The 23,383-nt window shown below is 47.4% G+C and overlaps 1 long non-coding RNA gene across 1 annotated transcript; it reads left to right on the top strand.

Annotated features, from left to right (window-relative positions):
* Positions 1–10,382: 10,382 nt before the first annotated feature.
* On the top strand, positions 10,383–15,277 carry LOC123380940. The gene is made up of 2 exons (XR_006587394.1): positions 10,383–10,740; positions 15,077–15,277. It is a non-coding gene; the product is annotated as an uncharacterized LOC123380940 (long non-coding RNA).
* The last annotated feature ends 8,106 nt before the right edge of the window (positions 15,278–23,383 follow it).

Raw genomic sequence — 23,383 nt, 5'->3', positions numbered from 1 at the left:
AGGGTTAGTATCCAGAATCTATAAAGAATTTACCAAACTCAATACCCAAAACACACATAATCCAGTGAAGAAATGGGCAGAAGACATGAACAGACACTTTTCCAAAGAAGATATCCAGATGGCTAACAGACACATGAAAAGATGCTCAACATCGCTCATCATCAGGGAAACACAAATCAAAACCACATAGAGATACCACGCACACCGGTCAGAGGGGCTAAAATTAACAACTCAGGAGACAACAGACGTTGGCGAGGATGAGGAGAAAGAGGAGCCCTCTTGTACTGTTGGTGGGAATGCAAACTGGTGCAGCTGCTCTGGAAAACAGTGTGGAGGTGCCTCAAAAAATTAAAAATAGATCTACACTATGACCCAGCAATAGCACTGCTAGGAATTTACCCAAGGGATACAGGAGTGCTGATGCATAGGGGCACTTGTACCCCAATGTTTACAGCGGCACTTTCAACAATAGCCAAATTATGGAAAAAGCCAAATGCCCATCAACTGATGACTGGAGAAAGAAGATGTAGTATATTTACACAATGGAATACTACTCAGCAATGAAAAAGAATGAAATCTTGCCATTTGCAACAATGTGGATGGTACTCGAGGGTATTATGCTAACAGAAATAAGTCAGTCAGAGAAGTACAGATATCATATGTTCTCACCCATAGGTGGAATTTGAGAAACTGAACAGAAAACCCGGGGGGAAGGGAAGGAAAAAAACATAGTTACAAACTGAGAAGAAGTCAAACCATAAGGGACTGTTAAATACAGAGAACAAACTGAGGATGGCAGGGGGACTGAGGGAAGGGGGAAATGGGTGATGGGCATTGAGGAGAGCACTTGTTCGTAGGAGCACCGGGTGTTGTATGTAAGTGACGAATCATGGGAATCTACTCCTGAGGCTGACAGCACACTGTATACTCAGTACATTAGCTAACTTGACAACAAATTATATATTTTTTAAAAGGATAAAATGCTTTATTTTATTTAAAAGAGCAAAATGTATCCCTGTCTTTCACTTTACATTTGTGTAAAATGCACTTCCCTAATAAATGTTTTTAAGAAGGATAATACATTTGTATCTTCAGCACATGCAATGGTGATAAATTGCCCCATAATATTCAGATGGAAGAAATTCCATTGTAATTTTCCTAATCTAATCAAATCCTTACAGAAGCCTAGCATTCACCAATGCTGATGAAAAGCTCAATACTTACCATTCTTCAGGGGCCCTCCTGTCCCCTAGATTGGTCCTAGGCTCTCCCTGAGTGGGTGGTTGATACTGTGTTAAGCCCATCCACCCACCACAATAGCTTGTTGAGGCATGTCTTAGTGTATCTACTTCCTGCCCAGGCCAGCTTGCTCACATAGTGGTGGATGACCCTTGTGTCCAAGCCCCTAAGCTGAGTACCCGGGCCTTTACTGACCCACAGGCTACCGGCCCAAAAACTCTAGTTTGTGATTAAAAGCAACCATAACACTCAATTTCTGAAGAAGGTCCAGACCGAGTTTTCTTACTGGAACAGGGAAAGAGATCCTCACTGAAAAAACATTTAAGGGACAAAGACAAAAAGTAAACTTGTGTTTTGATGACATCATGGGTTATGCTCAGTTAATGTATCAGACGAGCAAATTTCTAAAGGACAAATACAATTTTTAAGTAAATTATAAAATAAAAAAAAGGAACGGTTTCCCATCATACACAGGCTCCCACCTGTTCTCAAAGGATTTATGAGTCACAAACCAGCCCCAGAAGGAATCTTAACTACATTTGTCTTTACCCAATGGAACTGCTCTTTGAACTTCATGAAAAACCATTGTGTGAATGGAACCCTATTTATACGGCAAGTGGGGAAGTTGGTTAGTTAAGGCAATCCATCAGGACCCCTCTAATACCTTAAAATATCACTTCCTAGTGATTTGGGGAGGGAGGAATCAGACTTTTTTTCCCAGTTTTATGGGGATAGCAGACACGCAGCACTTGTAAGTAAGGTATATGGCATAATGACGTGACTTACCATATAGCATGGAAAAACTATAGTTAAGTTTAGATACTAGCCATCCTCTCAGATGGGTGTAAAACCAAGGAGAACAAAGAAGAAGGAATGTAGTTTTTACCCTCTGAGCAGCTTTCACATCCCCCCCCCCCCCCCAGCAGTAGTGACTGCCACTGTCATGCTGTGTGTTCCATCCCTGCTATTTGTTTATTTTATAACTGGAGCTGGGGTGGGTTTTTTTTTTTTGGTTTTTTCTTCTTATTTATTTATTTGAGAAAGAGGGCGGGGGGGGGGTACAGAGAGAGATAGGGAGACAGAATCCCAAGCAGGCTCCACACTCAGCGAGGAGCCCAACGGGGGCTCGATCTCACCAACCGTGAGATCATGACCTGAACTGAAATCAAGAGTCAGTGGCTTAACCGACTGAAACCACCCAGGCGCCCCAGGAGCTGGGCTTCTTAAGTGTCAGGTCACTCAGAGGTTTAGTTTACTTCTCTTTACTTTTTTACTTTAGTTAAATTTTTCTTTCATTTCGGCTGAGAAATGGGAATTAAAGAGGCCAGCTGATTGGCCTTGTAACCGAAGAGCAGGAACACACAAGCTCCAAGGACCTCTTCGCTTCTCTGCTTATGAGCTCCCCACCCAGCAGCTGAAGATCCGAGGACCAGCAAGGACTCAGGGAACATTCAGGCCCAGTCCTTCCTCTCCTCCCCTCCATTTCACAGACGAGACAACAGAGCTTCGGGGAGGTCAATGGAGTAGACCCAACCCCTCCTCCTCCCACTGGCCCACTCTGCCTGCGAACAGGCCTCATGAGGAAGGGCTGCTGTGGGCAGGGGCAAAGGGCTGCTTGGCCTCCAGAGCAGACAGGAGGGCCACCAGGGCGAGGGAGGAGCATCTCAGGCAGCTTCTGCTCTATGCAGGTGCCACTGGCCGTTAGTGTGTTCCGGAAGGACTGAGCAAAGTCTCTATTAATGAATACCCACCTCAGCCCCCAGTGTGCCCCAGAAGCCCTTGTACAAGGGGCAGATTATCTTAGCACCCTTTGTGTGGCAGCGGCTATGGCAGAGGTCGCCGAGGAATCAGGGGGCAGCTTCCTGTTCGTGCTGCCAACACGGATTGCCCAACTCCCCTCTGTCACCTCAGCTCGGTCACCTTGTGCCTGTTTTTCCACGCTGTGGGTCCTTAATCTTTTCCAACCTCTTCCTGGTCAGTCTCCCTCCTTCTCTTTTGACGTGCCCTTCTGGAGCCAAAGCAGCACATGTCCTAGCTTCCCCTTTGCTTTGCTGGTTTTCAGGGCCTTCTTCCTCACCCTCTGCCCAGCCTACTCTGTGGCTGGGCAGTCACATCTCAGAACTCGGACGTGGTCCTGCCAGAGAGCCTTGGGTTTCTTGACCCTGGCCTGGCTGCCAGGCCGGAGACTCTCCCGCTGCATTGGTACCTACCCGTCTCCCTCCTGATTGACTTCCTGTTGGCTTGTGCATGGAACAGTGTTCCTCCCAGCTGTCTCTTTCACAGCCTTCCTATACCAGTCCCTCTCTGTTTTTCTTTGCCTCAGGCTGTGTCCAGAGTGTTGCGGCCATCTGTCATCATGAGCTTGTGAGGTGACACCCAAAGCATCAGGGTGTGCATTTAGGTGTCCTCTGTCAGGGCATTTGGCCAGGATTTGCTGGCTGCACCGTGTTTATCACAGAACATGCAGATGTCATATCTGGGGATCTCTGGACAAGAAGGGACTCGCTAAGAAGCCAACTTATCCACCCGTCTTCTAGTTAGAATATGTCTCTGAACCAGCCCCAGGTGGTGAAACCTACATATTGTGCAAGGTACTCAAAAGCCGAGGCCCCGCTACCCTTGGGCACACTTTCTCATGGAAAATAAACTGTACAGCCATGAGAATAAAAGTTGTTAAACACTGCCCAAAATAAGGAAGAGAAAACACCCATTTCCCTTTGTCCCACCGCTGCTGGGGCAATAATTTTCCTCCCATCCTCCTGGGAAGCCTGCAGAAACAGGAATGGGCCGGACTGGCCTCGTTCATGCCTCTCTACCACTTACCTGGCCGGCACGTATCCTCTGCCCTCCATAAGCAGGCGTGCACGCGTGTGCGCGCACAAATCCGCACAGAGAACCAAAAGAGATTCAGGTAGGAGTCGTATATTAAACCAAGCCCGTCACTGAGGATTTTTTCCAAATTCATGTTGAACATTACATTTTAGACAGCGTCATCTGTCCGGCTCGCATGTTACGTGAATTCACCTTCTACCAAGTAACATAGTTCATGGCTCCTTCCCTTGTTCTGAGTGGACCACTTCCATGGACTTCAAAGAATAACTCCATTTTATCATTTCATCCTCCCTGATTCCAGAAACTTCTTCAACCCCACTTCAGCTTCATCTTTCTATTCCAAAGCTTCTTCCTTTGTCTTCCTTCAGGTGGTGGCATATCTGTGTGCAGGAACATCCTAGTTTCTTGACCATACCCAGTCCCACCAGTCCCTGAAAGGCAACAATTACAATTCTAAAAGTCCTTTTTTTTTTTTTTAAGATCCTCACAGAAAAAATGGAAGCCATTCGTACTTTAAGCATAAAGGGGATTTTCCTCCCTAAATGTAGGTGCTCCATTTGACCATCTAGGCCCTTCTGCCTGCTCACACAGCCTCCTGACAGTTTCATGCACTTTCTGCTTTTGGTTTCCTGACGAGTCAAGTGCCATTCAGTCACGTGCCTTTTGGAGGGGTTTTGTTCTTTCTTCATTCTCTTCCACTGAGGGTTGGAAGAATAGTGCTCACAAAACTCATGCCATACACGAGCCATCCCAGTGTCTGTGACCAGAGAGGACAAGCCCTCTTTTTTTCTGTTCCCATCCAACAAAATCAGGGAAGGACTCTGATTGGCCTAATTTAGGTCCAATGCTCACCCCGTAGCCAATCATCAACGGGGAGTTGCTGGGGTCTCAAGAACATGGCAACTCCCACTCAAATGGATGAAGCAGTTTCCAGAAGCAAAAGGAAGGCCATTTTCAAAGGAATTAAAGACAAAATACTCAAAACAGTAGACATCCGCAATGAAGTATTTCTAAGCGTGCATGTAGATGTAGTGAGTTATGATGACATCACTGTCTAAAGACATGTTTACACATAATAAATGCATTAAACAGATGTTATCAAAATGCCAATAGCTATTATAAGATGGTAAACCATAGATACTGAATAACTGTATTGTTTTTAGAAAAAGTTAGAGTTAAGTATTAAGTTTAGAAATTTAATGGCAAGAATTAAAACAAGAAATACAGAACTTATACCCTCCACATCAGCAAAAGAGGAGAAGGAGAACATCAATCTAAGTAAAGGCAGGAAGGAAAAAAAAATATGCAGACAGAAAGGATGGTAAGCACAAAATGTAAGAGAAGATGTTTAAAATCAGTTCAAATATATAAGAAATCACAATAAATATAAATAGGTTATCCTCACTGTTCAAAAGAAACAGACTATCCACTTGTGGTTTTTTTTTTTCAACGTTTATTTATTTTTTTTTGGGACAGAGAGAGACAGAGCATGAACGGGGGAGGGTCAGAGAGAGAGGGAGACACAGAATCAGAAACAGGCTCCAGGCTCTGAGCTGTCAGCACAGAGTCCGCGGGGCTCGAACTCACGGACCGCAAGATCATGACCTGGCTGAAGTCAGACGCTTAACCGACTGCGCCACCCAGGCGCCCCACTTGTGTTTTTTTTTTAAATCAAGCTATATCTTGTCTATAAAGTCATGCCTAAACAAGATGACATAGAAAACATTGGAGAAAGCCACACACCCCATGAAAGTACTAAACCCAAATCGGCGTGGTGACATCAATTTATAGCAAAATAGTAAAAATCACTAGCAGAAATAAGAGAAATGCTACGTGGTAATAAAAGAAATAGTCCACAAAACGTTGGTGGCATCTGCCAAAATAATCTTGAAACGTATCGAGCAAAAACTGGCACAATTGCAAAAAGAAATTCGTAAAACCACAACTGTGGTGAGGGTTTCAGCAGGTCGTTCTCCATCACTTACAGATCAAGCAGGCATAAGCATAAGGCATCATCATTAAGCATGTGGAAGAGCAGTGTACGGAAGGGAGACATTGGTCACCATCCGTGATGAAAAGTCAACCACTAATGCAATTTCGGGAAAATCATAAAAGGCGTAAGTTTCCACGCTGTGATTGTGAATGTCCTTGCTCTTGAAAATCATTTGCCCGTGAATACCATGACTGACAAATAATTGCTACTGGGAAATGATTAAATATCCTGGAATACAAGACCCATTTGTAGAACTTGCCAAAGGGAGACAATTTTATAAAGACAAGAACAAAGCAGTCCTTGGCTTTTTATCATTTCATCGGTTTGAAAAAAAAAAATGGTATCAGGCTTAGGGAACAAGAAGGCCACCAACATTTCCCAAGGTCTCCACCCTAAGACCTGTGACCTACAGACTGGAGGCCTAGTCACCATTGAGGAACATTTAGGGCAATGGCTCCCATGTAGATTTTTGGCAGGAACTCGAAGAATACAAAATGCAAACAACACTAAAGATTACGACAGAATTTCCATCCTGTCTATAAAAGCACACAGTTTATGTGATATTCACTCAATCGCTCTTTACCACCATGTTCTGTTTGATCAGGAATGTTTATTGCCCTGACTATACTCTCTTACATACTCACATCCTCACATCCACATCTGTCTCTGACCCAATTTCACACTAGGCCCCCCTGGAGTAAGATCAGGGAAAGAGCTACTTCACTTCAAAGGCCCTGCTTAATTCACTGAGCCTGCAATCAACACGACAATAACGAGATAAAACAACAACGTATTTCAAATGCTCACCCACCTCCACTGACCCTTCTTGAGAAGAGTTCGTAACACGTGGAGGGGCCACAGCCCAACACTTGAGAACCGCAGTTTTAGGGTCTCACTATCTTTACATCCCTTCATAATGCTCTGCTTGTGTTCAAGTCAGTTCCTGGGAGGGAAAAGGGAAGAGTTAATCTGCATCATCTATTCAATACGAATGTAGAGCGTGATTGTTCCATGTCAATTCCTGGGCCAAATATTGGGATTCAAAATGCGTCGGGGCGCCTGGGTGACTCAGTCGGTGAAGCATCCAACTTCGGCTCAGGTCATGATCTCACAGCTTGTGAGTTTGAGCCCCGCGTCGGGCTCTGCGCTGCCAGCTCAGAGCTTGGAGCCTGCTTCCATTCTGTGTCTCCCTCTCTCTCTGCCCCTACCCTGCTTGTGTTCTCTGTCTCTCATAAATGAATAAATGTTAAAAAAAAAAAAAATTCAAAAAAATGCGTAAAAGAAGATCGCTGCCCTTGAAGAGTTTATGATGCAGCGGGCAGACCCATATAAGCTGGTAATAACAATACAGCATGATAAGATCACAAAAGAGGCTGTGTGGACACCTAGGAAAGACTCCGTGCCGGAGGGAGTGGCACAGAGCGAGAGCATTGGTCATAAAGGGTATGCTTGAGCCAAGTCACGAAAGAAGAGTCGGCAGTGAGGAGGCAGGGGGCGGGCTGGCAGGGGGGGAGGGCTTTCAGGGCAGGGGGATTAGCGTGTCCTGGCCATGAAGATAAAACAAAGCACGGACGCACTGGGAGAATTGCCAGGGAAGCATAACGGAGCAGGAGGCAAATGGTGAGAAGTTGGGGCTTCAGAAGCACGCAGGGGCCGGACCGTGGGCCTTGTGTGTGCACCCAATCCGGGAGACATGGTGCATCTGTTGTAGAACGAGGCTCAGCTTTATCCCTACAGGAATTTTGAATGGATCTAGAGGCCTGTAATACCTACCTCTTTGCTTTGGGCTTTTTCTTTGGGTTTTGAATCAATTCTTTAGCCCTTTGACCTGTTTCCAGCGGCTATCAGACAGTCTCCTAGAAGTATTCTGTGCCCAATGTCTACAGGACAGACTTCCAAGTTTGACATTCAAGTCCCTCCACTTATCTCCATTCAATCTACCAGCCCCTGTACAAAGTTTCTGCTGGCCAACCCCTGTTCCAGCAACAGCCTTACCCTGCTTCAGCTCTTCCCATTTGCTTACAACAACCCAGCTCTAATTCTGCAACTTTATTCATCCCCTAAGACCCACCTGAAGCTGCTGCCTTTGATGGAGCATGAGAAACTGTCCGCTGATCCAGCATTTCATATATATATATATATATACATCTAGCATTGTCCAATTTCTTATACGTTTACTTCTCATCTCCTGGGCTTAACTGGGAGCTCCTGGAGGCAGGGAATGTGCTCATGAGGACATACTCTGCTTTTCAAAACATAGGTTGTGTTAACATGGATCAGAACCCGAGGTTTGTTCTATCATTGTAGAAAGAGGGATCCATGATTGTGAAGGCGATACTAAAAGCCTAGTACCGACCTAAGACATCTTGACTTAACAGAGTACAGGAGACCAGACAAGGACCCACATTTTCACTATGAGATCCAGACTATTTCATACTGGTTCCTGCATTGCCAAAGTCATCTCCTGGCCCTTTAGTCATATCAGCAAATGTGAACATCCATAAAGGTCTGAATCACTAAACAGCAAGATGTGAAAAATATTTACTTCTGAAAGTGGCGATGTAAATTTATGAGGGGACTTTCCCTTTCTACTGTCTAAACTTTGACATCGTTTAAATCTATTGCGCATGCATAAAATATAGTCACAATAAAAACAATTAACAAAGCATCGACGCAAAATGACCAAAAAGCTTTATAAAAACAATCTCGTGTTTGCATGGTGTGTTCCTTGCCAAGGAGTCAACAACAAATTAATCATGGATTCAGCAAATGCTACTAAAGCAAAGATGACCACGACGACCACGACAGAAGCATTTTAATTAGCATTGTGTCTGCCTTGTTAGAATTTATGAGAACTTTGGGAAAGATGTATTGGGCAGCTCAATGTTCTATATGAGCCTATGATTTCTCTCCTAATACATTTTTCTACAGCAAATAAAGAAGCCACAATCATTCCATAGGTCCTTAAAATACCCAATGGAAGTACTTCTACTAGTTGATGGAGTTTCTGCCACAGGACAACAGTTGGAGAATCAGAGATCATAATCTATTCCATGAATATTTATTGGGGCTACTATGTGCCAGGCATTCATTGTGCAGTGAGCTACCACCACAGGGGCACAGGGCAGCAGTAAGCTCTATCAGGCTCTGTGCATCGTGCCGCGTATCTTAGCGACGATTACCTCATTTATTCTCATGTAGTCTATAAGACAAGTATTAATATGGTCACAGGCCCTTTGCAGAAGCCTTCTTGGGGCTTCCAGACTAGAGGAGGAACAATAAACAAGCAAACATGTGGGTAAAGAGGGACTGAACCGACATTTCTCCCCTTTATCCACTCCTAGTTTATTTTTGTCACCCAAATAATGTGTTTGGACATATTTCATAACCACCAGAAAAGAACCATGTGATCTGTTCCAGATTTGCCTCATCCCTTCCCATAAGGCGCTTATTGGGATGGCTTGCTTGAACTTGACCATAAAAATACTTCTAATGAGGGGCGCCTGGGTGGCGCAGTCAGTTAAGCGTCCGACTTCAGCCAGGTCACGATCTCGCGGTCTGGGAGTTCGAGCCCCGCGTCAGGCTCTGGGCTGATGGCTCAGAGCCTGGAGCCTGTTTCCGATTCTGTGTCTCCCTCTCTCTCTGCCCCTCCCCCGTTCATGCTCTGTCTCTCTCTGTCCCAAAAATAAATAAACGTTGAAAAAAAAAATACTTCTAATGAGTTAAGAGCCATGAAGGCAATTCTCATTAGTGTGGGTATTCTAATCTGAGCACCCAGACCTTTCCCTGGGAAAGACATCCGAGGGATGCTCTCCTCCAAGGAGACCCAGATTCTGACCTTGGCCAAATGTGTGAGTCAAGGAAGAAGACTGGGGTTAGCCCCCTGGACGCCCAGCTTCGAAAAGAGTAAAGGGCTGGTGAAAAGTAGTAACTACCCGTGCCTTTTTGCATCTTGCCGGACTTCAAGCATAGTTCACTGGAAGTGTTCCGTAACCCCTTTACTAGTGATTTCCTTTAACCTACAAGTTCCAAAACCTAGTCCCACAGACCTATGGGCTTGAGGGCCCCATGGACACTTAACGTGCAGGGTATGAGTGCATTTTCCAGACACTACAGAGTTCATGGTTTTCCTCCAATTCTCAGGAGAGTTTGAGCTTTACAGGTTGATGCCCAAAGTGTATGAAAACATGTTCTGCAGTCGTGGTCACCCACAGGAGGGCACCAACCTGCCCTGGAAGACCAGACGACATGGCAGCAGTAAGTTCTATCAGACTCTGTGCGTCGTCATACGTATCTTAGCAACAACTACCTCCTTTATTCTCACGTACTTCCTAAGACAAGTATTAATATGGTCACACCTCCTTTGCAGAATAATTAAGGGGTCTCAGGCCTGCAGGATTAACCACTAATTACCTTTGCTCTTCCTATGGGCAGAAGCACTTGCTCTCTCCCATGGGAACCCAGGACCACTATGATTACGGAGACGCTCTACTTACTCCCATCGCTGTTAAAATCAGATCCAGAGCCAGAGGCCAGAAGGCCCCAAAGGTGTCTCCGGCAAAATCTGACTTAGAAAAAAGGGAAATCCAGACGGGTTCCCAAGACCTCACGCTGCTAGGAGCTGTGACGCCCAGTGCACGCCTACTTCAAAGAACCATTGTGCATCTTAATTACAGGTAAATAGATGGACATAATAGTCTCTGTTGACTCTTTTCAGGTCTAGCCATTTAATTAAGATCGGCTCGCGGGTGAAAAGCCCAAGTTCCCCACCCCCTGTCGACACCGCTTCGCCAAAGCTTATAATTCAACTCCACTCAAGCATAGTCTATGTGACATGTGCCACCTCACAAGCCAGTAGGCCCCAGGCAAGTGTGGGAGGGAGGGTGGTCACATAGGTGAATAAAACATTTCAGGGGCGCCTGGGTGGCGCAGTCGGTTAAGCGTCCGACTTCAGCCAGGTCACGATCTCACGGTCCGTGAGTTCGAGCCCCGCGTCGGGCTCTGGGCTGATGGCTCAGAGCCTGGAGCTTGTTTCCGATTCTGTGTCTCCCTCTCTCTCTGCCCCTCCCCCGTTCATGCTCTGTCTCTCTCTGTCCCAAAAATAAATAAACGTTGAAAAAAAAATTAAAAAAAAAAAATTTCATATATCCGCCTTGGCAAAAAATAAGGATGTAGGATACATTTTATGTGATCAAGACAGTTCGGAAAATGGGGCACAGATCATTGCTTCCAGTGTTTTCAGGGGTCAGACTGAAGGGTGATAGCAGTGACGAAGATCCACTTGTCCCCCCACTTAACATCAAGGCTGCTATGTCACATGCAGTGTCTCAAGACACCATAAAAATTCTATGAGGTCGATTTTACTGGCCCATTTTAGAGATGAAATAAAGTCGAGAAAAAGGCCCAATGGCACAGAGCTAATAACTAAGCAGCTGAGCAAGAGCTTAAACCCAGTTCTATTCACCCCCAGAGCCCTGCTCGCTTCCCACCGGCTCCCACTGCAAAGCCTCTGCTGTAATGTGGATTTACTCTCCGGTTCATCTGTTTTATGGATGTGATCTCCCAAGAAGTATATTTCAAAATAGCAGTTTAAAAAATATAGTGTCATTCTATGTCCATCAACTGATGAATGGGTAAAGAAGACGTGGTTTATACATGTAATGGAATACCACCTGGCAATGAGAAAGAATGAAAGCCTGCCATTTGCAACAACATGGAGGGAACCGGAGGGTATTATGCTAAATGAAATAAGTCATCAGAGGAAGACAGATACCATATACTTTCACTCGTACGTGGAACTTGAGAAACTTAACAGAGACCATAGGGGAAGGGAAGGAAAAATAAGTTACAGAGAGGGAGGCAAACCATAAGAGACTCTCAAATACAGGGAACAAACTGAGGGTTGATGGGGCCGGGGGGGGGGGGGGCGGGCGGGGAGGAGGAAAATGGGGGATGGGCATCGGAGAGGGCACTTGTTGGGATGAGCACTGGGTGTTGTAGGTAAGCGATGAATCACGGGAACCTACCCCCAACACCAAGAGCACACTGTATACACTGTATGTTAGCCAACTTGACGAGAACTTAGATTTAAAAAATAAATACATAATTAAACAATTAAAAATACAGCGTCACTCTAGACTGGAGCACCACACAACATGCATCCATGATAGGAAGAGTTACAGCCTTCATGCTGACCTTCCTCTTCAATGCCCTTTTTAAGAAATCTACCATTCGCCACTTTTCCATACATTTTGTCCCGAGTAACTCACATCTTCAACCACAAGCCCAGGGCTAGCGTCCAGAAGCCCAGCTACTGGGGAACTGCCTGACCTTAGCTGGGCAAGCTGCTTTCTTTTGCTTGAAAATGAGCATGAGGAACCATACCAGCCTCGGAGCACTCGGCGCAGGGACATTATCCGGTGTGCCCATCTCTACACGGGAGTTAATCATTTACAGTATTTCTTCACAGCTTAGACAATGCCAGTAATGAAGAGTAATGAAATAAGCTGCCAGAAAGATTAGTGTTTATTGCTCCATTATGTTATAAAACAACCAGATTGCCGACATTTAGGTTATCAAATGCTTGAAGTGTGGGAATACATCTTGTCCTGATAACGGCTTCATTATCATGGGTAACTCCGATTCCTAAAAGTTGTCCAAGCAAAGTCCACCACACTCTATGTTTCAAACATCAAGCTTCTAGAAGCCATATACCATACTATCAAGTTGTCTACTGATCTGATGTGACGTGTTGAACGGGTAGAATAATAAATTTTTATTTCGCACAACTGCTGACATATACTGGAAATGCCATAAAATGTCTACTGTTGTTACTCCTAATAATGCTTAATAGGGGGCAATTATGAGATATGATTTACCCTACTGTTCGGTACTCTACAGAAGTCTAAAAAGAAAATCGACCACAAAAATCAGTTGGTGCAGTCCAGGTGTACTAAGGCCCCAAACTTCATGCTAATGAAGCTCATAAAATGGCTAAGATTGTTAATATCTTGAAAAGTCACACTGTTCTCAAATCTTAGGTCGGAATCAAGGGGTCTGGGAAGGGTTTCGGAACCCTAATATGAATCAGGTAATGCAGACACAGGTGATCTTTAGAGAATCGCACATTAAAGGGATGCAGTTGACCTGTCTGGGTCCAGGGCGGTGCCGTCCCTTGGCAGAATGCCCATCAGAGAGGTCCTGGGTTGACCCACACCTGGTGCAAGGAGCAGAAATGCTAACAGTTCTAGTCTTTGCTCTCCACTATTCTTTTCAGAGGTGAGGTCTGCGGTATAAGGATAAAGGCCACTTTAACCTTGGGGAAGCTGGCTAATTTGTTTAGTTAGCAATTCAAAGGCAGGGATAAGCCATTATACATCATAGAAGGCAGATATAATTACAGGAATTTACCAAGCCCCTCCTCCTTCCAGAACCTTCCAGCCTCTTGGCCTCCACAGCCTTCATCTTATTTGCACCAGCCTCTCACCAATTCCCCTCTCCTTCACATCTCCTAGGTTCCAGCTGCCTCCCCTTCTCCTTGCTCTTCGTCATTTAGAATTAGATTAAGCTCAAAGACATTTTATTTTCATGGCCGCTAATTTAAAAATCAGAGGACCCCTTGTTTCTAGTTTCATTGATAAAAACTTACGAAATATATTTGTGTTTTCTTTTGTATTATCAATTTTGTTTTCCTTGTATGATGGGGACCCTCAGTCACTCGCTAATTCCCGCTCGTCTCTTTTGTGCAAGGTTTTGAGCGGGACCTCTGAAAACACAAAGATTCTAGATGTGGTTTCCTTGAGGACAGAGACGTGTTTCACTCACATCTGCCTTGCTTTCCACAGAGGCAGTACGCTCAAAAATAGAGCGATGGCTCAAAATATAGCTACTGAATTAAGTGGCTCCAGCCTTCAGAAACTTACATCCTGGCTGGAGAGGTGGCTATAAATGCAGGGAAAAGAAATCCCAACACAGACTATATTCATTTCTTATGGTTCCTATAACAAAGTACCACAAACTGGGTAGTTTGAAACAACACAGGGGAGCCCGAACGGCTCAGTTGGTTAAGTGTCCAACTCTTGGTCTCAGCTTAGGTCATGATCTCATGGTTTGTGTGTTCGAGTCCCACACTAGGCTCTGCTCTGACAACACGGAGCCTGCTTGGAATTCTCTCTCTCCCTCTGTTGCTCTGCCCCTCCCCTGCTCGCTCTTTCTCTCAAAATAAATAGATAAGCTTAAAAATTTTTTAAACAATGTAAAGTTATTATCTTATAGTTTTGGAGGGCAGAAGAACAAAGTGGGTCTCACAGTTTCAGATCAAGGTGTCTGCTGGTCTGTGTTTCTTCCGGAAATGCCAGGGGAGGATCCATTTCCTTGCCTTTCCCAGTTTCTGAAGGTGTTCATGCCCTTGGGCTTGTGGCCCCTTTCTCCGCCTTCAAAGTGCACCTCTCTAACCTTGGCTTCTGTGGTCACATCTTTCCTTCTGAGCCTCCTGCCTCCTTCTTATAAGGACACTTGTGATCACACTGGGCGCACCCAGATAGTCTGGAATAATCCTCACGTCTCAAGATACTTAATCACACTTGCAAAATCCCTTTTGCCATCAGAAGAAGCATATTCACAGGTTTTGGGGATCAGGAAGATGACACGGGGGGTAGGGGGCAGTAGGGATGCTCAGCCTGCCTCAAACAGGCACAGACCTAGGAATCCAGGAAACAGGGTTGGGGCAGGGGGAGCCCCTCATGTGGGAGTGGTAGGGGTTGGGATTTCTAGAACGGAAGGTTTTCCAGCTGAGCCATGAAGGGTAGTTCAAGTTGGGGGGTAAGAGTATAAGCTCTGGGGACAGGCAAACCTGTCACTTCAGTTCTCTTGCATGGAGACTAATATAATACCTGTCTCATTTATGGGAAGATTAAATAAGATAATATATGTAAAGGGCCTGGCTATGCTGCGTAACTAATGCATAGAACATTTGGAAACGTGAGAGATGACACCCCACTTAACTCATTACAGACTTGTCCCCCTTGAGGCTGAAACGACACAACAACAGAGACATCGTGCGTGAAAAATACAGCATTCGAAGAGTCGCCAAGAAAACATCTTTTGGTGCTACTCTCCTTCCCAGAAGTTACAAGTTCCCTATCTAGTGGTCAAGGTCTCCTGCCAAATTGGTTATTCCCCTCCAAAATAAAAAGAAGCTGAGGGTGCGGTCGAGCCGAAGGAAATGCCCTGGGCTCCAAGCAGGAAACCATTTCCGCAACAACCCAGCCCACACTGCAGCTGGGCAGCGCCATCTTGGGCTGTGCCTGAGTGCTGGCTATTGTCCTCGCCCCCCTAGGGAAATGTTCCCTCCTCGGGGTTTCTTCAGACAAGGTTTCCTTTTAAAGCATTAGGTTGGGTTGGTGAGAGAAAAAACAAAAACAAAAAAGTAAATCTGATGGGGACTGTTAAGGATGATGCCGACAGTGGGCACCTGCTTCTACCATGCTGCTCGGTCACCCGTAAGTGTGCAGAGCCAGTGAGTTTGGGGGTCAGCACTAACCATGAGGAGCATGGGAGGCTCACGTTCTCCCTCTCTACATGCCAGAACCCTAGCTCAGGGAGGGGATGAAACCACAGGAACAGGAAAGTCACAGCTACCCAGTATTCTCTGGGTGTGCTACGCAGGTGACATTGGAACACGGGGGAAAGTGGAGAGCAGAGGTGACACCTCACGAAGGCGTTGGGTGCCTGCGACTCTTCAAGTCCTTCAGCTTTTTGGTCAATCAGGTCTGTAAGATTTAAAGATTAAGGGGCTCACCGCCCTAAGCCACCTGTTGAGGGTGTCAACACAATCCCCGCGATTTCTGTGGCTCATACTCAACACCGATGTTGGCTCCAGCTTCCTGTGCCCACTGGGCTCCGCGGCTGATCTCATGATGGCATCACCACCTCACCCGTTCGTTCCTCTTTGTCAAGCATTGACCTAAAGTTTCGTTAGCAAATCTTCCCTGGAGTCTGGGGGCAATGAAGGGAGTTTACAGGGGATCAAGGACTTCAAAGAGAAAGACCTCCTTCAGTTCCTTCCACCTTCAAGAGTTTCCCACTGGCTTCCTGTTGTATTCTGCGCCTCTTTTCCCCTCTGCCCTTGGTTTTTCTGAGCCTGTTAACCTTTCTCTCAGGGCTGCCCAGGAAAAAACCCCAAATTTCTCTTGTCTTAAGACAGCAGTTCAGCCGTCTCCTCCTTCTTTCTTCTCCTCTTAGTTCAGGGGTTTCGCCTTTGCAGTCCCAAAGGCCTCCAAAGTCTACCCCGAGACAAAGAACCATCTACCGTAGTGCATAGCAGCTCCAGACAGCTCTGGGTTCACACAGCAGTGTCCTCTCTTCCACCAGGCTTGTAAAAGCCACTCTTGCTCTGAGTCTCCGGGATCATCTTATAAAGAGCATGCACCCACACTGGGAGCCAGCATGATGCTGCCTTCCGCTTGAATAGTGCCTCCACGCCTGTGTGTCTCACAGACCTTGAAGTCAGAAAAGACCCTGGAGTCCACTCCCTGCTCTTCCTAGCAGAGCACCCTGGGCCAAGCCAGTTAGCATATCTGAGCCTCACTGTGCCCATCTCTGAAATGGGGATGATAATACCCACGCTGCACATGTTATAAGGATGAAATACAAGAGTGGACACACCTCTGCCTTCAGCAAATGGTGGCCATTCTTGTCCTGATTGTCACTACTTAGAAAAAACTCTTTCACTCATTATTCTTACTCTTTAATCCTCTCAAAACTCTATGATGTAGGTGGGCCCAGGAATCATTAGACCCATTTTTAAAAACCGCAGAAGTAGGGGCACCTGGGTGGCTCAGTCAACTGAGCATCCGACTCTTGATTCGGCTCAGGTCATGATCCCAGGGTCTTGGGATGGAGCCCCAAGCAGGGCTCCGCATGGAGCACGGAACTTGCTTAAGATTCTCTCCCTCTCCCTCTGCCCCTCTCCCTGGCTTGCGCTCTTTCTCTCTCTCTAAAATAGATTTTTTTTTTTTAATTATTTAACCAACAACAACGACAACAACCCACAGAGGTCAGGGTTCCCCTGGCCAAGGTGGCCCAGTTGAGTGGCTGACTGAGCTAAGACCAGAACCACGGCACCCACTTCCCTCCCCAGCAGAACTTCTATAAAACTGCAAGCCTCCAAGCCGCCACACTGGGCAGCCGGAGGTGGGCCAGGGAGGGGAGTGGACTTTGTCCTGAAGTAACGCGATTTTTCCAGCCATTGGGTGTGACGGACATTGAAACGGGCCCAGACAGCAGCGTGCTTCCCAAACCTCAGACCGGACGGTTCTCTCCTGCTGGCGGAAGCTGCAAGATGGGTTCCGAACACAGGTCTTTGCCATCTGGGGAGCTGTTTTCCTCTCTCCGGGCCAGATGAAATGGGGGCATGGGGTCCCTAACAAAGTCCGGACTGACCCTTTCAACAGAGTTCCCTCTTTTGCTCCTACGTTTTATTAATTCCACTGCTGTGCCCTTCCTCCTGCCAAGGCAATAGGTTGATGATAAACACACATTGCAAAAGTGGACATTGGAGGACAGCAGCCCAGAGGCCGTGGGGACAGGGGCCTCCAGAGGGCGGGTGTGGCTCCGGAGTGGGTCAGATGGCCGGTTTGGGCAATGGAGTTGGCTTGGCTTCGTGTTTGCATGAATCAAGGCTCCTGTGGTTGCAAGAAACAGAAACTGAGCAGGTTCGAAAGTGGCTCATGCCAAAGGCAGATGCATATTAGCACTTGGGGGTCTGGAGGTCCGCGGGAGTGGGTGGGAACCAGGGCTTGCACTTGTCCAGACACCCTCCTTCCCTCTGCCCCGTCCACGCCCCCCGTCTCTCTCGCTCTCGCTGCCCTTCCCCTCTCTCTTGCTGCGTTTTCTCTGCTCCTCAAGAAAACCGCAGGCTGCCAACAGCTTTCTCATTTGAATTTGCTCCGTCCAAGGGACCCACCGCTTGGAGCCTCGAATCTCTTAGTTCCGACCAAAAAGGCCAACAAGTGAAAAGGCAGCTCTTGACACAGCTTTTAAGTGCAAGTTACCCAGGGCTGAGTGTCAGCTGTCTTCATCAAAGAATGGGTGCCCATGAGAGTGGGGCCCTGTGCTGGGAGACAAGCTCCACTGATTAAGAGGCTGCTTGGAGGCCCATCCCAGTTTCCCTGTGACTTGGGTGAAGGGGCAGTTCCAAGCAAAGTTGTGAATGGGGAGAGGACATGAAGGAGAAAAGCCAGCAGGTGTTCAGTACAATGTTGTGTGTACTTAAGGCAAAAAGCACCCGCAGAGGCCGCCTCCTACTGTTTCTGGTGTATTCTGCAGCCCCACACATTTTAGCTGGAGCTCAACTCAGCCAGAAATTCACCACCTAAGATCGGGAACAGGAACACTTTCAGAGGATGGCCGGGATGGCAAGGGGATGACAGAACACTTCAGAGGAGAGCTGCATTTCCTTTCTCAAGTGTGACGTTAGCCCAGAGGACGAAGGACAGGGGTGGGGGTGGGCATACCAGCTGCCGTTAAATTTGCAACGTGCTGTGGGGCCCCAGCAGGCAGAACTGGGGCAAAACAGTGGAACTTACCAGAACACAAATTTTTGACCCAGTACAAGACTGAGCTGCCTCTGGGGATGGGGGTTCCCTATTCATAGAGGGGGTACAGGCAGGGGTGGACAGCCCATGGTGGTCACCGGTGGAGGAAATTGAGTTAGATGAGTCCTAATATTTCCGCCAGTGTCAGAGGGGAGCTCAGTGTTGACCTTATGCGCTGGGTCACAAGCCCTCCTTTTATGGGGCCAACCTGATAGGCTGCCATCGCTGGAGATTGGAGAAGACATTGAACACAGCATGTCCTGAAACAGCACTCTTCCTGGGGGCTGGAAAGTCACTCCCTCTGGTAGGTCTTGAAAAGGTTCTCTGGCCAACTGCCAAGCAAGGTACTGTCACCTGCACCCCCCCCCCCCACATAGGCTCCACAATGTGAGAGAGGTACATCGATTCCCACTTTACAGATCAAGGCACTGAACCCCATCACCATAAAGGTCCATCATTCGGGAAATAGAAAAATTAACTGGGGCATAATATTCATATTATGGAATACTAACATGGAACAAAACCGAAATATGTGTGTGTGTATTTTATAAACACACACACACACACACACACACACACACACACACACAGGATAGATCTCCAAAAACAAAGTTGAGTAAAAAAAAAAAAAAGAAAGTTGTAGGATAATACACATTAGATATCATTAATGAAATCCCTAAAGCCCACAGAAGCCAATACCCACTGCTCATAGATACATATGTAATATATAAATATATGAAAAAAGTGACACATCAAATACCAGGGGGGTGAGGAGGCAGGAAGGGTGGGATTGGGCGAAAGCAGTCAAAGGAAAAGTTCAGATATGTTTGTAGGGCGTTTCTTTTTTTATTTATGAAAAGCAAATACAGTAAAGTGCAAACCATTGTTAAACTGGGTTAGAAGGAAGATAGGAGACAGGAACAAACCGAGGCCCAAGCCAACTAAAGAACGTTTTCCAACATCGCCTGAGATGCTGGCTAGAGTCATTCCCAGGCTGTGCACCCAGCAGCAAGTGGATTCTGACCCAGTTCTGCTTGGCTGCTGTCCCTGCCTCACATGGGGCTGGCCCCATCTTGTTCGACAGCCCCTCCTCCTTACTCGCCCCCATTTCTCCCCCCACCCACTGCCTGGAACCCCAGCAGCCTCAACCAGTAACACCAGTGAGAGCTCAAGAGGCCCAGGGAAGGGAATTGCTGAGAAAGTATCTGATGATGGCAGGGGCCCAGAGGCCTGGGGGGTGAGTGCAGAGGAAGGCAGAAATGACTGTAAATAAACGTTTCTGGCCTGACAGCTGTCACCCTGCCTGGAGAAGATCAACTTGTCACCTTGGTTCCCAGCAAGAGAAGGAGACAGGTCTGGCGTCCCCAGGCCGGGGTTCTCAGCTAGAGTGCCTGTTAGCAAGCAGGTTCCCAGGCTCTGCTCAGGGTGGGGGTGCGGGGTCAGGATCCCATGGCGGTGGGGGCCTCAGACCAGGTGTGTCCCCACAAGCGAATGCACACTGGCTTAAACCAGATCACAGCCCAGTGCCACGGGGCAAACTAAATCCTGCTAATCTTCAAAAATGGCAGAAATGCTCAGCAATAAAGAGAACTATGACCAAGGAAGCGAAATACAGCAGGAGAGGAAATAAGGCACCCAAACTGAAGAGCAAAGAGGTGCTCCCAGTCCCAAGCGATGCTCCCCTGCCCCTTCGGTCCTAAAATAGTCCCAAATTTCAAAGTGCAGGAAGCCGGAGGCTGCAGGGTGCTTCCCACAGAATAGGCGGGAGCGGCCTACAGCCACTCTTTCCAAGCGCTGCTCTAGCGTGCCTTGCCTACGACACTCTTCGAATGTGTGGGGCTGTGGAGAGCCTGTGCGTAAGGTCCCTGCTGTCACAGGGGCTTTTATCTCAGCAGGAGAAATAAGCAACGGACAAGTAAATGTGGTCCGTGTGTAACATGTAAGAGAAGGGGCTGGTGTGGCCGGAGCATGGAAAGCAGAGAGGTGGGGGGCTCAGAGCCACTCCCCCAGGCCCACAGTGCCGTGCACCGATGGGGCTGGAGGAAGCTGCCCGCTCCTGTCCCCAGCTTCGCCCTCTCTTGGCTGCTTCCTCCGGGCATCCTTCCCTTTCACATCCAGGTCCCCTGGCACCTCCCGGAGTTTCACGAGGCCAGTTCACCCCCTAGTGGACACACCTATGCCGTCACCATGGCCACAATGTTTCATGGAACCTCTGCTCCTCTCCTAGCCCAGTAGGAAATAATTTAAGTATCCGGGGCTCAGAGGCAGTGTATCTCCCTTACAGATAAAGAAGAGGTTATAAGAACAACCAGTGGGAGCAGAGGGGCCGTGTCTGAACAGAGGCCAGGGGGTCCCAAATCTAGCAGCCCAAACCAGCTAAGCCGGCTGGGCGCGGGAGATGCACGAAGGGGAGAGAACACTTTTAGCCAGGCAGGGGCACCTGCAGCAGGTGGACAATACGCGGGCCAAAAGGCATCACCCACGAGCCCAGGAGGGAGGTGATGGTGGCTGCGTGGAGTAGAAGCAGCTCTCTCCGGTCATCAAAAGCCTCCCCATCCTGCTGGGGCCATAAGGAATTCTGTCACGAGGACAGGGCACTGTTTGCAGAAACCCAGGCAAAGGTGGCCCACCTGAAATGCCTCCCTGCGCCACACCAGCCCAAGGCACGGCGCCCCCGGGCCACGTGAGTCAAGAACGGACTTTCTTCCAGCAGAACACAGGTTTCCGTCATAGGAAAAGAATGGGTCAGGTTGTGGGCACAGGGCTTAGAACCCTGGGTGGGCGCCACGAAGGGGCCAGCGGCCACACTCCCAGCGGTGGCAACTGGGTTTTTCATTTTTGTTTCAGGGTCCACTCTGCAGGGTCTTGAACCTGCTGGGAGAGACTCTGGCTTTGAGAAGTTCTTCTCTAAAAAACACTCACTCCTCACCTCTGCCCAGAACACCTGTCTCGGGTCTGCAACCTGGGCCAAGGGAAGCAGAAAGGGGCCGCTGCTGGAGGCCAGCGGGGAGGCTGAATCTGAGGGAAGCATTTTTCTGGATCAGACAGGGGCTTCCATTTGGCTCTAGGGCCTGACCTAGAACCTCCTATTGTTCAGAAGTTTGCTTTTGAATTTTAATTAACAGACTTTTTTATTTTTTTTTTTTAGAGCAGTTTTGGGTTCACAGCAAAATTGAAGAAAAAGTTCAGAGTTCCCGGGGCCTCTCCCCCACCAACCCCCAGTTTCAATATCCCTCACTAGCCTGGTACATTTGTGACGACTGACGGCCCTGCATTGCCACATGTCCTTATCACCCAGAGCCCACAGCCGCATTAGTGTTCACCCAGTGGCGTAGATTCTATGGGTTTGGACAAATTGTGTGTCTGTCATTCGGTATCATACAGAATAGTTTCATTGCCCTAAAACTCGCCCATCCCTCTTTCCCCACGAACTCCTGGCAGCCACTGATTTTTTTCCTGTCTCCATGGTTTTGCCTTTCCAGAATGGTATACATTTGGAATCATAGCCTCTGCAAATGGGCTTCTTTCACTCAGAAACATGCATTTAAATTTCCCCCACGTCTTTTCATTGTTTGATTGCTCATCGCTTTCAGGCACTGGATAAAATTTTACCGTCTGGATGTATCACGCTTTATTTATGCATTTGACTGCTGACAGACATCTTTGGTTGCTTTCAAGGTTTGGCAATTATGAATAAAGCTGCTACAAACGTGTGCAGGATTTTGCGTGGACGTGTTTTCTCTCCCGTCGCTTTTCAGTGTTTTTACTCTTTGCAGGTTTTTAGCTTAACACACTTAACGTAATTTGTACTGATGGGAAAACTGTAGCTGACACATGTTTGCCCCCCCCTCCCCACCTTAATCCAGCATAGGGATAGGGCTCGGGGCTCAGACCACTGAGGCAGCCAGGACAAGATTCCGCAGATGCCCGCCCAAAGGATGCGCTGTGGCTGCTGCCGTGGGAACCAGCTCAGGGGCTCCGGAGGCAGAATCCTGCTTTCCACTCCCGGCTCTGACTTTTTTCGCTGTGTGTCATTGAACAAGGAAAGCCACCTCTCTGAGCTTCAGTTTCCTCCTCTGAGAAGAGGGGCCGCAGGTCACGGATTCAGAATTTGCCGGGAGAGTGGCTGTAAAGCCTTTGCACAGTGCCAGGCACAAAACCAGTGCTGGATAAAAGTCACAGGAACGGGCACATGACCAAGACAAAAGTGAAACAGATTCGACTAGCCCCTAACTCAGTTGCCGCAATTCGACAAAACATTCTCAAGAAAAACTCCATTCACTGTGAACTACTTTCATTAAAGCAAGAAAGCAGCTCAGAATCTTCCACGTCGACTCCACCTTTGTTGATTCCAGTCATTAAATGTCAGTGCAATTAATTTACGAGGGAAGGGACAAGGATAATAAGCCGGAAAATAGCTCTAGAAGTTGAGGATCCTTGATTGTCGGGATTTCCGAGGAGGTTTGAGTTCTACATGAATGATTTATTAACCCTCTCTTCCTTGAGGTTTCTAGGACGCATTTTTTTTTTTTAATGTTTATTCACTTCTGAAAGACAGAGAGAAACAGAGCATAGGCAGGGGCGGGGCGGAGGGGTGGTGGGGACACAGAATCTGAAGCAGGCTCCAGGCTCTGAGCTGTCAGCGGGGCTCCAACTCACAAACCGCGAGATCACGACCCGAGCCAAAGTCTGACGCTTAACCGACTGAGCCACCCAGGCGCTC

The sequence above is a fragment of the Felis catus genome, chromosome D2 (genome assembly GCF_018350175.1).
Source record: "Felis catus isolate Fca126 chromosome D2, F.catus_Fca126_mat1.0, whole genome shotgun sequence".
In the NCBI taxonomy this organism is placed as follows: Eukaryota; Metazoa; Chordata; class Mammalia; order Carnivora; family Felidae; genus Felis; species Felis catus.
Note: the sequence above shows the minus strand (reverse complement) of the source record. Positions and strands in the feature narration are given on the sequence as shown.